This window comes from Equus przewalskii, chromosome 31, assembly GCF_037783145.1.
Source record: "Equus przewalskii isolate Varuska chromosome 31, EquPr2, whole genome shotgun sequence".
NCBI lineage: Eukaryota > Metazoa > Chordata > Mammalia > Perissodactyla > Equidae > Equus > Equus przewalskii.
Genome location: NC_091861.1, coordinates 29726807 through 29742324, shown reverse-complemented (window position 1 = coordinate 29742324; position 15518 = coordinate 29726807). Strand labels below are relative to the sequence as shown.

At 38.6% G+C, this 15518-nt stretch overlaps 1 protein-coding gene across 7 annotated transcripts in view; it reads left to right on the top strand.

Annotated features, from left to right (window-relative positions):
• The window catches only part of KDM5B (lysine demethylase 5B), a 78236-nt gene that overhangs the window by 14589 nt on the left and 48129 nt on the right, over positions 1-15518 (top strand). Inside the window, exon 2 of one of the 7 annotated variants that reach the window (XM_070602228.1) lies at positions 2180-2309. The exons of the other annotated variants lie outside the window; for them this stretch is intronic. The gene's annotated coding sequence lies outside the window, so the exon portion shown is untranslated. The remainder of the gene's footprint in view (positions 1-2179; positions 2310-15518) is intronic. 7 annotated transcript variants of the gene reach the window in all.

Genomic DNA, 15518 nt, shown 5'->3' with positions numbered 1-15518 from the left:
TTTATTTAAGCCTCATAATGTCCTCTTTTTACATGTACTTAAGGTCCAGGGAGATTAACTGTAGTACAAAGTCCCACAGTTGAGCCTGGATTTGGACAGAGGCAGTGTGACTTCAGAGCCTGTCCTCTTTTACATCTGTTTTAGTGTACAAGGAAGAGGTGGATGGCGTCACTGTTCTTTAAAAATGAGCATTGGAGAGGGGCTGGCCCTGTGGCCGAGTGGTTAAGTTCGCGCGCTCCGCTGCAGGCGGCCCAGTGTTTCATCGGTTCGAATCCTGGGCGCGGACATGGCACTGCTCGTCAGACCACGCTGAGGCAGCGTCCCACATGCCACAACTAGAGGAACCCACAACGAAGAATACGCAACTATGTACCGGGGGGCTTTGGGGAGAAAAAGGAAAAAAAAAAAAAAAAATCGTAAAAAAAAAAAGAAAAATGAGCATTGGAGAAAAAACAGAGGGGAGCCCTTTAGCCTGTATTGAAATTGCTGTGATGAAAAGTGCCCGCCACTGACTAGATGCCGACTAGAGATAGGCTGAGGTCAGGTGCTCCTTGAAAGTTGAGGTTGCAGTGACTTTTTGCTAAAGGAAGGTTCTATTTCAGTGATCAGAACTTAATGTAAAATAATACTTGTTATTTTTGCTTTATAGTAAAAAAGAAAAAACCTTTGTATTTGTAATTTTAATTCTCAGCACAGTCCTAAAGGTAGCTGCTCTTCATACTTTGCAGACCGAAAAGTAGAGATCCCTCAAGTGGTGGTAAAGAACCCAAATGCAAATCCAGGTCTTCTGACTGAGTGCTTTGCTCTTTCTGTCCAGTGCCGTATAGCCTCCTGACATTCTGAGGAGCAGGTGTCTTATCCATCAGCCTCTCTTGGTTTCTTGGTTGAGCACAGGGAGGAGGGATTGAAAGAAAGTAGGCTGGGATAGTGAGATAAGAACTTGAAGGTAGAAAAATTTTTATGAAAGCAAAACATACTCCCAGGAGTTTTTTTTTGTTAGGTTATAGACCCCTTTGAGACTCTGGTGAAAGCTGTGGACCTTCTCAGAAAAATCCACACGCATTCAATTTATATACAACTCTTAAGACCCTCTGATTTTAGGGTATAAAAGTGTGATTCCGTAGACTAAAAAGAAAATTCTCAAAATAAAGTGTTGTGTTTTTTTCTTTCTAAAGATTGGCACCTGAGCTAACAACTGCTGCCGGTCTTCTTTTTTTCTACTTCCTCTCCTGAAATTCCCCCAGTACAAGTTGTATATTTTAGTTGTAGGTTCTTCTGGCTGTGCCATGTGGGACGCTGCCTCAGCCTGGCCTGGTGAGTGGTGCCATGTTGGCACCCAGGATCTGAACCGGTGAAACCCTGGGTGGGTGAAGCGGAGCGCGCAAACTCAACCACTCGGCCATGGGGCCAGCCCCTAAAGTGTTTTTTCACTAGAGGCTCGCTAAGGATGGGAGATAGTAAACAGACTTTGAACAAATGGATGGCTAATTAAAGTTACTTGGTGCCAGCCTACCCTGAGGGAAGTAAGAAGCAAGGGAGAAGCAGCAGCATTATATCTAACACATTTCATTTCTGTTTGGAAAACATTGAATAAAGCCCTTTATATTACAAAGCCTTCCTGATAGACACCCATCAGTGAGTAGTGGCCCATCAGACCCCGTTAAGGGGCTCATGAATAGTAACTCTGCTTGTTTTTATAATTTATAAATGGGGATTTAGAATGATGATGATGTGTACCTAGTTCTACCTCTTGCATTTGTGTGGGTGTTTTAGGGGCATCGTACTGACATAAAACTTGCTGAGAAAGTCTTTTAAATTGTATTTCATTTGGTTACTGAAATCTCTAATAAGGTTGATAAATCTTGCTATGCTCAACTGAAGGATCTTCTAACTTTCGTTAAAGTACTTACTAAGATACATTCTTTGGATCCTTCAAATTTTGCACTACAGTTTTGTGTTGATGTCGATAACCTAGAAACTGGAACACTGGATTTAGAACACTTGAGTCTAGCTCTGCTGGCATCAAATTAAAGTCTTGTGAGTGCATTTTTTCTATGATGACTGGATTTGATAGACCGTGTGCAGTTAGAAAAATGCTTTGGTCCTTAGTTAATATTATACTTTGTGAACTTACCAGAATGTGCTTTTGATACTGATTTTTAATTGGTTTTGTCTGCAGGGAGTCAGAGACCCAACTTTTGTAGCCTCTGTAGAGAGTTATGCTTTCTCATTTTGCTCATTATCATATTTCCAAGTGATGACAGCCTCTGTATAATGAGAAAGATCAAAACAGTCATCTAATATCTTAGGTAGGTGGATGCTAGTAGTGGGTCATTTACAAAGTGAACTTTCATGGCATTTTCTAAGAATCTTTAAGCATCCTAGGAAAGTTATTCTCACGCTGGTCAATTTTATCAAACATTTGTCTCAGGTAAATGTGCTGTAAGTTTTTGTTGCTAAGTTAATTCTGGGACTAAGGAAAATGTTTACCTGGTGTTTCTCAGGCCTCTCTGAGGATTTTAAAGCTTCAACTTCCAACTTAATTGCCTTCCCAAAGGATATATTTTTTAGTGCTCAGGAAAATAATGGAGCTTTTTTTTTTTTAAAGATTTTTTGTTTTTCCTTTTTCTCCCCAAAGCCCCCCAGTACGTAGTTATATATTCCTCGCTGTGGGTCCCTCCAGTTGCGGCATGTGGGACGCTGCCCCAGGGGGGCCCACGAGCAGTGCCATGTCCGCACCCAGGACCCGAGCCAACGAAACACTGGGCCACCTGCAGAGGAACGTGTGAACCCAACCACTGGGCCACGGGGCCAGCCCCGAGCTTTTTTTTTTTTTTCCTTTTAAAGATTGGCACCTGAACTAACGACTGTTGCCATTCTTCATCTTTTTTTTTTTTTTTTGCTTTTTCTCCCCAAATACCCCCAGTACATAGTTGTATATTCTGGTTGTGGCATGTGGGATGCTGCCTCAGCATGGCCCAGTGAGCGGTGCCATGTCTGCGCCCAGGATCCAAACCGGCAAAACCCTGGGCCGCCAAAGTGAGCACGTGAACTTAACCACTTGGCTACGGGGCCAGCTTTTTTTTTTTTTTTAAAGATTTTATTTTTTTCCTTTTTTCTCCCCAAAGCCCCCTGGTACACAGTTGTATATTCTTAGTTGTGGGTCCTTCTAGTTGTGCCATGTGGGACGCCACCTCATCGTGGCTCGATGAGCAGTGCCATGTCCGCGCCCAGGATTTGAACTGGTGAAACACTGGGCTGCCTGCAGCTGAGTGCGCTAACTTAACCACTCGGCCACGGGGCCGGCCCTAATTGAGCTTTTTAAGCAATATGGTTGAACTTTTTTTTATTATTATTTTCTTCTCCTCCCAAAGCCCCCCAGCACAGAGCTGTATATTCTAGTTGTAGGTTCTTCTAGTTCTGCTAATGTGGGACTCTGCCTCAGCATGGCTTGATCCTTGATGCCATGTCCACGCCCAGGATCCAAACTGGTGAAACCCTGGGCCACCAAAGTGGAGCGCACAAACTTAACCAGTTGGCTGCGGGGCCAGCCCCTGAACTTTTAGTCTGAAAGGGTTAAAATAAAACCATTTTAAAGTTTTAAAGGTAAATTAAGATGAATCTCAGCAGGGAATTTATATAGGACTGCTTGTGATCTGTGAACTCTTATAACACTGAGTTGGTATGGAAATACTGTTTTTACATTAGAATAAATGATTTATGAACCATTTTATTGGTAAAGTCTAAAAGTTTTGGTTAGATTATATGCTATCTCTCTTAGATACTTTTTAGGTAAAAAATTGTTACAGTGTTTCTAAGTGGAGATTTTTGTTGTTTATTTGGCTACTTAATTTGAAAATTACTTTCCTGTTCCAAAATTTTCACTTAGAAGCTTTATTATGGTCTCTTCCCTTCTTTAATGGCCTTCCCCCCCATGTAGATGTCGGCGAGGCCAGACTTTGCCAAAGATAATCTTAGTTCTAATATAACAGTGAAGATTGCAAATAATGGGTAATTTTTTTGTTGGACTAGAGCTTTGTAGCTGACAATGAAAGTCTCAAAACCAAGTGACATTTATCCCATTTTCTCTCGTTCTTTGTAACCAGAAGAGCAGACAAACTTTGTAGTGATCTGTGTCTAATGAAGGCATGATCTTCTGAGGCAATTTTAATTTTAGTTCTGTTTTTTTTTTTTTTTTTTTTTTTTGAGGAAGATTAGCCCTGCGCTAACTACTACCAATCCTCCTCTTTTTTTCCTGAGGAAGGCTGGCCCTGAGCTAATATCCGTGCCCATCTTCTACTTTATATGTGGGATGACTACCACAGCATGGCTTGCCAAGTGGTGCCATGTACACACCTGGGATCAGAACTGGCGAATCCTGGGCCGCCAAGAGAGTGGAACGTGTGAACATAATTGCTGCGCCACCGCGTCGGCCCCAGCAATTTTAGTTTTAAACATATTATACTCACTCTGTGAGCTTCCTTAGCGACAGATAGGTAGTAGTGTTTACCTCTTGATGCTTCATTTTTGGGATTTGATTTTATTTGAAAAAGCTTCAGGCTAAAATAAGCATAAATTATATAATAAACACACATATGTACATACAAAGGCACAAGTCACCTTAATTTATAAACTTTAATATACAGACTTGAGATGAAGTGAATTTCTATATCATTTGTGTTTTGGGATTAGAAGACATTTTTGATTAATCATGGAATATCATTATATATTTTCCAGAAGTCTTAGTTTATAAAATTTTTAGGCCATTGGGACAGTATATTAATCTTTGTACAGTATTCTGACACATTATCTTTGATACTTTTTGGTCTAATGTTCAGCCCAGATCAATTCATTTCAGAAAACCTACATCTTTTATAAAATATTAGAGAGCAAAGCCCTGAGCAATAGTCTTCTATTAGACTGCCCTAAAATATTAAGAAGCAATGTGATTTCCTTCTACCATATTGTATTCTGCACAGTTAAACACGTTGCTTTCTTTAGTTATTAAGTTAAACAAAAAATAAATCACTTTCATCTTTTTTTGACCCAGGATGGAGTATTTTTAAGTTTATTAACAGAATACAGTATGTCTTTAACATTTTAAATATTAGCCCTAGTCTTTGTTGAAGATTCAGTATGTATTAAACAGTTGAAGGCCTTATCTGTAATTGCCTTCTTAAAAATTACCATTTTTTTTCTTTTTTTTCTTTTTGGTGTGGTAGAAAAATAGCTTTGTACCAATTTGTAATCTGCTTTTTTCTTTTTAATTGTGATAAAATGTAATCTGCTTTTTTTTGAGGAAGATTAGCCATGAGCTAACATCTGCTGCCAGTCTTCCTCTTTTTGCTGAGGAAGACTGGCCCTGAGCTAACATCCATACCCATCTTGCTCTACTTTATATGTGGGACGCCTGCCACAAGCATGGCTTGCCAAGAGGTGCCATGTCGGCATTTGGGATCCATACCAGCGAATCCCGGGCCGCCAAAACAGAATGTACCAACTTAACCTCTCCGTCACCAGGCTGGCCCTTGCAATCTACTTTTTAACATAATACTTTATTAGGCATTGCTGGTGGACATTTTTATTTAAGTCTTGCTTATCACTAAAACAAAACCTTGTTTTAAACTAAAAGCAATCAATAGTGATACATTCCAACAATATAGATTTGAAATTAAAAAAGAAGACTCTCTTCCCCTTCCTATTATGATAGTATTTAAAATTTATATGTATGTAGTACTGTTAACACAGTTTTACATGTTTTAGTTTTTGCTCATCCAGTCTTGGCTATCTTTCCATACTTAGAACATCTAGAACTGTCTTCCTTTATTACAGTTGCAGAGTATTTTATTGCTATTTACGAATGTACCAGTATTTATTTAGCTTATTCCCCACTGATGGTTATTAACCTTTTAACTTAAAACAGTTCTGGAGTGAATTTCCTTGTGTCTGTACCTTGGTGTTGTGAGTGGTAGTTAAGTATTTGTAAATTCCTATCAGAGGAATTAATTGCTGGGTCAGCCAGCCTTTCAAAATATGATGCTTTCTGATTGCGCTCCAGACACATTGTACTAATCTACCATCAGATACATGTTTCCTCACATATTGCTAGTACTGCTGGTACATATATATTTAATCTTTGCTAATCTGATAGGTGAAAACAAGGAGGTCTTGTATATTTCTTGAGTTTCGAGTGATATTGGATGGCAGTCTTTTTTATGATTGACCATTTTTCCTGCTATTAATACAATTTGCCCATTTTTCTGTAAATTGTTAGTCTTTTTTCTTATTTATTGGTATGAGCTCTTTGTAAATTCTAGCATTTTAAAATGCTGTATAGTGACCGGCCCAGTGGTGCAGCGGTTAAGTTCGCACATTCCACTTCTTGGCGGCGGCCCGGGGATCGCCCGTTCAGATCCCGGGTGAGGATATGGCATCGCTTGGCAAAAAGCCATGCTGTGGTAGGCATCCCACGTATAAAGTAGAGGAAGATGGGCATGGATGTTAGCTCAGGGCCAGTCTTCCTCAGCAAAAAGAGGAGGATTGGCAGTAGTTAGCTCAGGGCTGATCTTCCTAAAAAAAAACATGCTGTATAATATTCACTATTATAATAATACCATAATAATTATATCTTCTTAATGTAATACTTTAATTAGTTTCATGTATGTATTTTGTTGACTGGGTGACTTGTTTTCTTAGAATAAACTTCTGGATATGAAATTGGGTAAAGGACTATGAACTTCGTTGTATTAACTTTTTCTCTTAATCTGAAATTAATTTATTATTTAATAGATATTATTTAATTTATTTAATATATTTCAGATTGTATTTAAAATGGTTAAGGAAGCAAGAGAAAATCGTCTATAATCTACCACCAAAGACAACCACTGTTAACTTTTTTGCTATGTATCTTTCCAGTGTTTTATTTTTCTCTTGCATAGCCTGTTTTTCTTTTCTTCCTTAACATATATAAGAAAACTCTTTTATAAATGTCAATAAATAGGGCTATACCACAGCAAAATTTGTCTTTTTTTCCTCTGTGTGTGTGTGTGTGTGTGTGAGAGGAAGATCAGCCCTGAGCTAACATCTGTTGCCAGTCTTCCTCTTTTTGCTTGAGGAAGATTGTCACTGAGCCAACATCCGTGCCAATCTTCCTCTGTTTTATGGAGATGCTGCCCCAGTGTGGCTTAAGGAGCTGTGCTTGGTCCGTGCAGATCTGAACCTGCAAACCCTGGGCCGCTGAAATGGAACATGCAAACTTAACCACTGTGCTACTGGGCCGGCCCCTTTCTGTTCTTTTTATTTTGTTAAAATATTAAAATGTACATAATACAAAATTTACCATTGTAACCATTTTAAGGGTGCAATTCAGTGACGTTCAGTACTCTCACAGTGTTGTATAGTCGTCATCAATCACTACCTATTTCTAGAACTGTCTCATTATTCCAAACTGAAACTGTGCACCCATTAACACAGCGTAATTTTTATACCTTTACTATCCCCTTATTCTGGACATTTGTTTCCAGTTTTGTCCACTTTTAGGGTAACAGTTCATACATACTTTTCTTGTCTGTGTCCTCTTGAGCAATTCTAAGAACCTGTATACGTTCACCCTGCTATCTGAAAGTAGAGCATGCGTTCCTCTGAAACCTTTTTGTAGGTTGAAATGGTGTAAAGCAAAGAAGCAGTTACTTTCTTGCTAACGGATGCAGAGAATAAATTGAGATGAAGCACAGATGCTCACAGACACAGCTCAGAGCTATGGTGGCTGGATGCTGAGATGCTGAGTATGGTTCCTGGAGAAGGAGCTTGGTGGCTCCACTCTCGCTGCATACTGCTTCTAATACTCCCTGCAAAACACATGCTGAATACTTTTCACTTTTTTTTTTTTTTGTAAAAGTGAAAATCCTCTTGGGATTTTTCTGCGTGCCCCCCCTCCCCACAAGCTTCTGTATATTTTTCTCTTTTTTCCTTTATTTTTTTATTTTAGTGAGGTCATATTGGTCTATAACATTGTGTAATTTCAGGTGTACATATATATCAGTTTTGTATAGACTGCATTGTGCTCACCAATAGTCTAGTTTTTATCCATCACCTTACATATGTGCCCCTTACCCCATTCACCCACCCCTCCACCCTCTTCCCTTCTGGTAACCACTAATCTGTTCTCTTTATCCATGTGCTTATCATGCACATATAAGTGAAATCATGTGTTTGTCTTTCTCTGTCTGACTTATTTCACCTAACATAATATCCTCCAGGTCCATCCATGTTGTTGCAAATGGGATGACTGTCTTTTTTTTATGGCTGAGTAGTATTCCATTGTATGTGTATACCACATCTTCTTTCATTCTTCATTTGATGGGCACTGGGGTTGCTTCCATGTCTTGGCTATTGTGAATAATGCTTCAATGAACATAGGGGTGAATAAGTCTCTTTATATTGTTAATTTCGATTTCTTTGGATAAATACCCAGTAGTGGGATAGCTGGATCATATGGTATTTCTATTTTTAATTTTTTGAGAAATCACCATACTGTTGGTATGCAAACTTATTTTTGTGTGCAATCTGCACCAGTTTGTATTCCCACTAGCAGTGTATGAAAGTTCCCTGTTCTCCACATCCTCTCCAACACTTGTTATTTCTTGTATTGTTAATTATAGCCATTCTGATGGGTGTGAGGTGATATCTCATTGTAGTTTTTATTTGTATTTCCCTAACAGTTAGTGATGTTGAATATCTTTTCATGTGCTTGTTAGCCATCTGTATATCTTCCTTGGGAAAATGTCTGTTTGTGTCCTCTGCCCATTTTTTGATCAGGTGATTTGTTTTTTTGTTGTTGAGTTCTTTATATATTTTGGAAATTAACCCCTTGTTGGATATATGATTTGCAAATATTTTCTCCCACTTGATGGGTTGTCTTTTCGTTTTGTTGATGGTTTCCTTTGCCTTGCCAGAAGCTTTTAAGTCTGATGTAGTCCCATTTGTTTATCTTTTCTTTTGTTTCCCTTGCCTGAATAGATATGGTATTTGAGAAGATGCTGCTAAGACTGATGTCAAAGAGTCTAATGCCTGTATTTTCTTCTAGAAGTTTTACGCTTTCAGGTCTTACCTTCAAGTTTTTAGTCCATTTTGAGTTAATTATTGTGTATGGCAAAAGATAATGGTCTACTTTGATTCTTTTTTTCCTTTAATTTTGTGCTTGCTCCAAAATAACAAATAATTGATGAAATATTTGCTTGAATATTTTTTCTTTCTTTTTATTTATTTTCAATTGAGTTCATAATAGTTTATATCATTGTGAAATTTCACTTGTACATTATTTCTTGTCTGCCATATAAGTGCTCCCTTCACCCCCTGTGCTCACCCCTCACCCCCTTTCTCCTGGTAACCACTGAACTGTTCTCTTTGTCCATGTACTTGTTTATCTTCCACGTATGAGTGAAGTCATGTGTTTGTCTTTCTCAGTCTGGCGTATTTCACTTAGCATGATACCCTCAAGGTCCATCCATGTTGTTGCAAATGGGATGATTTTGTCTTTTTTTTTAAATGGCTGAGTAGTATTCCATTGTATATATATACCACATCTTCTTTATCCAATCATCGTTCGATGGGCACTTGGATTGCTTCCATGTCTTGTCTATTGTGAATCGTGCTGCAGTGAACATAGGGGTACATAGGTCACTTTGGATTGTTGATTTCAAGTTGTTTGGGTAGATACCCAGTGGTGGGATAGCTGGATCATATGGTATTAGTATTTTTTTGAGGAATCTCCATTCTGTGTTCCGTAGTGGCTGCGCCAGATTGCATTCCCACCAGCGGTGTATGAGCCTTCCCTTTTCTCCACGTCCTCTCCAGCATTTGTTATTTTTAGTCTTAGTGATTATAGCCATTGTAGTAGGTGTAGGTGGTATCGTAGTGTAGTTTTGATTTTCATTTCCTTGATAATTAGTGATGTTGAACATCTTTTCATGCGCTTATTGGCCATTTGTATATCTTCTTTGGAAAAATGTCTGTTCATATCCTCCACTCATGTTTTGATCGGGCTGTTTGTTTTTTGTTGTTAAGTTGTGTGAGTTCTTTATATATTATGGAGATTAACAAAGGAAATTCCTTTGTTAATCCCTCTTGTCGGGTATGTGATTCGGAAACATTTTCTCCCAGTTGGTGGCTTGTCATTTCATTTTGTTCATGGTTTCCTTTGCCTTGCAGAAAGAAGCTCCTTAGTCTGATGAAGTCCCACATGTTTACTTTTTTTTTTGTTTCCCTTGTCTGAGAAGACATGGTATTCAAAAGGATCCTTTAAAGTTCGGTGTCAAAGAGTGTACTACCTATATTTTCTTTTAGAAGTTTTATGGGTTGAGGACTTATACCACGCTGTTTTGATTACTGTAGATTTGTAGTAGTATATTTTGAAGCCAGGGATTGTGATGTTTCCAGCTTTGTTCTTTTTTCTCCGGATTGCTTTGGCTATTCAGGATCTTTGTTGTCCATGTAAATTTTAGAGTTCTTTGTTCTATTTCCATGAAGAATGTCATTGGAATTCTGATTGGGATTGCATTGAATCTGTAGATTGCTTTAGGTAATAGGAACATTTTAACTGTTTATTCTTCCAATCCATGAGCATGGAATATCTTTCTATTTCTTTATGTCTTCTTTGATTTATTTCAATTATCTCTTATACTTTTTAGTGGTCTTTTCCCTCCTCCGTTAAATTTATTCCTAGGTATTTTATACTTTTTGTTGAGATTGTAAGTGGGATTGTATTCTTGACTTTTTGCTAGCTTGTTATTAGTGTATAGGCATGCAACTCATTTTTGTAAGTTATTTGTACCCTACAACTTTGATGTAGTTGTTGATTATTTCTAATAGCTTCTGGTGGTTTCTTTAGGGTTTTCTATATATAGAATCATGTCATCTACAAACAGAGTTTTACTTCTTTCTTTCCAGTGTGGATATCTTTTATTTCTTTGTCTTGCGTAATTCCTCTGGCCAAAATGTCTAGTAGTCTTGAATAAGAGTTGTGAGAGTGGGCAGGCACCCTTGTCTTGTGCCTGTTTTGAGAGGGATGGCTTTCAGTTTTTCGCCATTGAATATGATGTTGGCTGTGGGTTTCTCATATATGGCCTTTGTTATGTTGAGTTACTTTCCTTCTGTACCCATTTTATTGAGAGTTTTTTTTTTTTTTTATCGTAAATGGATGTTGGATCTTGTCAAATGGTTTCTCTGCATCTGTTGAGATGATCGTGTGATTTTTTTCCTCATTTTGTTCATCTGGTGTATCACATTGATTGATTTGCAGATGATGGACTATCTCTGTATCCCTGGTATAAATCCCACTTGATCATGCTGTATGATCTTTTTGATGTATTGTTGTATTTGGCTTGCCAGTATTTTGGGGGCTGGCCCAGTGGTGCAGCAGTTAAGTTTGCACGTTCTGCTTTGGCGGCCGGGGTTCACAGGTTCAGATCCCAGGTGTGGACATGGCACTGCTTGTCAGCCATGCTATGGTAGGCATCCCACATATAAAGTAGAGGAAGATGGGCATGCATGTTAGCTCAGGGCCAGTCTTCCTCAGCAAAAAGAGGAGGGTTGGCAGCAGATGTTAGCTGAGGGCTAATCTTCCTCAAAAAAAAAAAAATTTGTTGAAGATTTTTGCATCTATGTTCATCAGCAGTATTGGCCTGTAATTTTCCTTCTTTGTGTCCTTGTCTGGCTTTGGGATCAGGGTGATGTTGGCCTCCTAGAATGTGTTAGGAAGTGTTCCATCTTCATCCATTTTTGGGGAATAGTTTGAGAAGGATAGGTATTAAATCTTCTTTGAATGTTGGGTAGAATTCTTCAGAGAAGCCATCTTGTCCTGTACTTTTATTTTGGGGGAGGTTTTTGATTACTGTTTCAATCTTTTTACTTGTGATTGGTCTATTCAGATTCTCTATTTCTTCTTGGTTCAGTTTTGGGAGGTTATATGAGTCTAAAAATTTATGTTTCTTCTAGCTTGTCCAATTTGTTGGCATATAGTGTTTCATAGTATTCTCTTATAATCCTTTGTATTTCTTTGGTATCCATTGTAATTTCTCCTCTTTTGTTTCTCATTTTATTTATCTGAGCTTTCTCTTTTATTTTTCTTAGTCTGGCTACAGTTTTCTCAATTTCGTTTATCTTCTCAAAGAACCGGCTCTTAGTTTCATTGAGACTTTCTACTGTCTTGGTTTAAATTTCATTTATTTTTGCTCCAATTTTTATTATTTCCCTCTCTCTGCTGATTTTGGGCTTTGTTTTTTCTTCTTTTTCTAATTCTGTTAGGTGTAGTTTAAGATTACTTATTTGAGATTTTTCTTGTTTGTTAAGGTGGGCCTGTATTGCTATGAATTTCCCTCTTAGGCCTGCTTTTGCTTCATCCTATATGAATTGGTGGCATATTTTCATTTGGCTCCAGATATTTTTTGATTTCTCCTTTAATTTCTTCAATGATCCATTAGTGGGTCAATAGCATCTTGTTTATTCTCCACATATTTGTCACTTTTCTAGCTTTTTACTTGTAGTTGATTTCTAGTTTCATAGCATTATCGTTGGAAAAGATGCTTGATATGATTTCAGTCTTCTTACACTTACTGAGGCCTGCCTTTTTCCCCAGAATATTGTCTATTGTTGAGAATGTTCCATGCGCACTTGAGAAGAATGTTTATTCTTCTGTTTTTGGATGGAGTGTTCTATATATGTCTATTAAGCCCATCTGGTCTAGTTTTTCATTTAATTCCACTGTTTCCCTGTTGACTTTCTGTCTGGATGATCTATTCATTGATGTAAGTGGGGTGTTAAGGTCCCCTACTGTTATTGTCTTGTTATCTTGTTATCTCCTTTTAGATTTATTAATAGTTGCTTTATGTACTCTGGTGCTCCTGTGTTGGGTGCATATATGTTTATAAGTATTATGTCTTGTTGATGGAGAATCCCTTTTTTATCATTATATACTGCCCCTCTTTGTCTCTCATTGCCTGTTTTATCTTGAAGTCTACTTTGTCTGATATAAGTATGACAACACCTGCTTTCTTTTGTTTGCTGTTAACTTGGAGTATCCTTTTCCATCCCTTCCCTCTAAGCCTGTGTTTATCTTTAGAGCTGAGATGTGTCTTGTTTCCAGAAGGCAGCATATTCTTGGGTCTTGTTCTTTAATCCATCCCGCCACTGTGAGTTATTTCTTTGGAGAATTCAATCCATTTACATTTAGAGTGATTATTGATATATGAGGGTTTAATGCTACCATTTTGTCACTCGTTTTCCTGTGGTTCTGCATTTCCCTTGTTTTTTGTCCCATGTATTTTGGACTGTCAATTCAGTTTGGTAGTTCTCTGTGATGGTTTTCTCACTTTTCTCTTATTTAATCATTTGTGTCTCTGTTTTGATTATTTTAGTGGTTACCATGAGGTTTGTATAAAAAATCTTGTAGATGAGATAGTCCATTTTCTGATATCCTCTTATTTCCTTAGACTAAGCTGGTTCCATTTCATGCCTCTTCCCCTTTAAGTTGTTGTTGTCATAAGTTAGTCCATCTTGTGTTGTGAGTTTGTGGTTAAAATGGTGAGATTTATTTTTTTTTGATGTTCTCCTTCCCTTTATCTTTATTGTTATAATTGTTTGCTAGCCTGTTCTGATAGAGAGCTGCAATTTTCTGATTTTCCCTGCCCATTTATCTCCTTGCTCAAGGCTTTGTAAACACCCCTCCCTACCCACCATTTCTTTTCAGGTATGAGGACTTTGTTGAGCATTTCTTGTAGTGGAGGGGTCTTGTGGCAATGAACTCCCTTAGCTGTTATTTATCTAGGAAAGTTTTTATTTCTCCATCATATTTGAAGGATACTTTTGCTGGATAGAGTATTCTTGGCTGAAAGTTTTTGTCTTTCAGGATTTTTAATATATCATTACACTCTCTCCTAGCCTGTATGGTTTATGCTGAGAAATCCACTGAAAGCCTGATAGGGGTTCCTTTGTAAGTTATTTTCTTCTGTCTTGCTGCCCTTAATATTTTTACTTTGTCATTGACTTTTGCTAGCTTTACTACTATAAGCCTTGGAGAAGGTCTTTTTACATTGACATAATTAGGAGTTTTATTAGCTTCTTTACATGTATTTCCAGTTTGCTCCCTAGGTTTGGGAAGTTTTCAGCTATTATTTTTTTGAACAAGTTTTTGGCTCCATTCTCCTTCTGTTCCCCCTCTGAAATGCGTGTTATCCTTATGTTGCATTTCTTAATTGAGTCGGATATTTCCTGAATTTCTTCATTTCTCTCCTCCTCTATCTGAAGCATTTTTATATTTCTTCCTCCTGACTGCTAATTCTGTCCTCTATAATATCAGTTCTATTATTCAGGGGGTCTAGATTTTTCCTTGTCTCATCCATAGTGTTTTTTATCTTCAACATTTCTCATTGGTTTTTCTTTACAGTTTCAGTCTGTTTTGTAAGGAATTCCCTTGTTCATTAATATTGTTCCTGATTTCCTCAAAGTGTCTATCTGTATTTTCTTGTAACTCATTGAGTCTTTTTATGATAGCTATTTTGAATTCTCTGTCATTTAGATTGTAAATATCTGTGCCTTCAGGGTTGATTTCTGGGTGCTTGTCATTTTCCTTCTGGTCTGGAGTGTTAATGTATTTCTTTGTACTGTTTGGTGCCATGGGTTTGTGCCTTCACAGTGATAGTATCTGGTCACAACTTCCACCTGCCACCACTGGGGGGAGGTGTCAGAAACTGTGTATTCTGAGCCCATAGTGATCCCTGGCGTCTGTGCCTGTCCTTTGGAATCTATGCTGACAGGGCCTGTCTGCGATTACCGGTTCACTTGGTCACAGCTGCTGCTTTTCTAACCTGTGTGCAGGTGCTCTGGCTGCCTGGCTGAGCTGGGGTGCCGGGTGGGGGGCGGGGTGCCTTCTTTCACCTGCATGATCCTGGGGGTGTTCTCACTCTGCCCTCCCTATCTGCTCTTTTAGGGTGCTGGCTTCATGAAGACACCCCCCAATAGCTTAGTCTCCTCTGTGTGAAGCTTTCCCATGGATTGTGAGGGAACTTGGAGAGGGTGGGTGTTGCTGTGGAGAGCCGCCCCTCCTGCCTCTTTTTTCAGAGCTGTGCACAGTCCACACTCTGGATTGCTGCCATTGAGGTGGGACAGGAGATGCCCTTATCTCCTTCCACTTCCTGCCAGGGGTCCAGCACCTCCACCTTCAGACGTATGGGTGCGTGGGTCTCTCTGATGTCTGTTGTGTTGTGCAAATGTCCTCTGTTGGTTTATGAATGTCCTTTTCGTTATGTCTTGGGGAGGGAGTCTAAGGCAAGAGCTTACTCCACCATTATGCTGATGTCACTCCAAGGATGATGGTTTTTTTTTGATTGGCAACAGTTGTTAGGTCAGGTGCGAATCTTTTTTTTTTCCCTCCTTCTTCCCAAATGCCCGCAGTACACAATTGTATATTCTAGTTGTGGGTGCCTCTGGTTGTGCTATGTGGGATACCACCACAGCATGCCTGA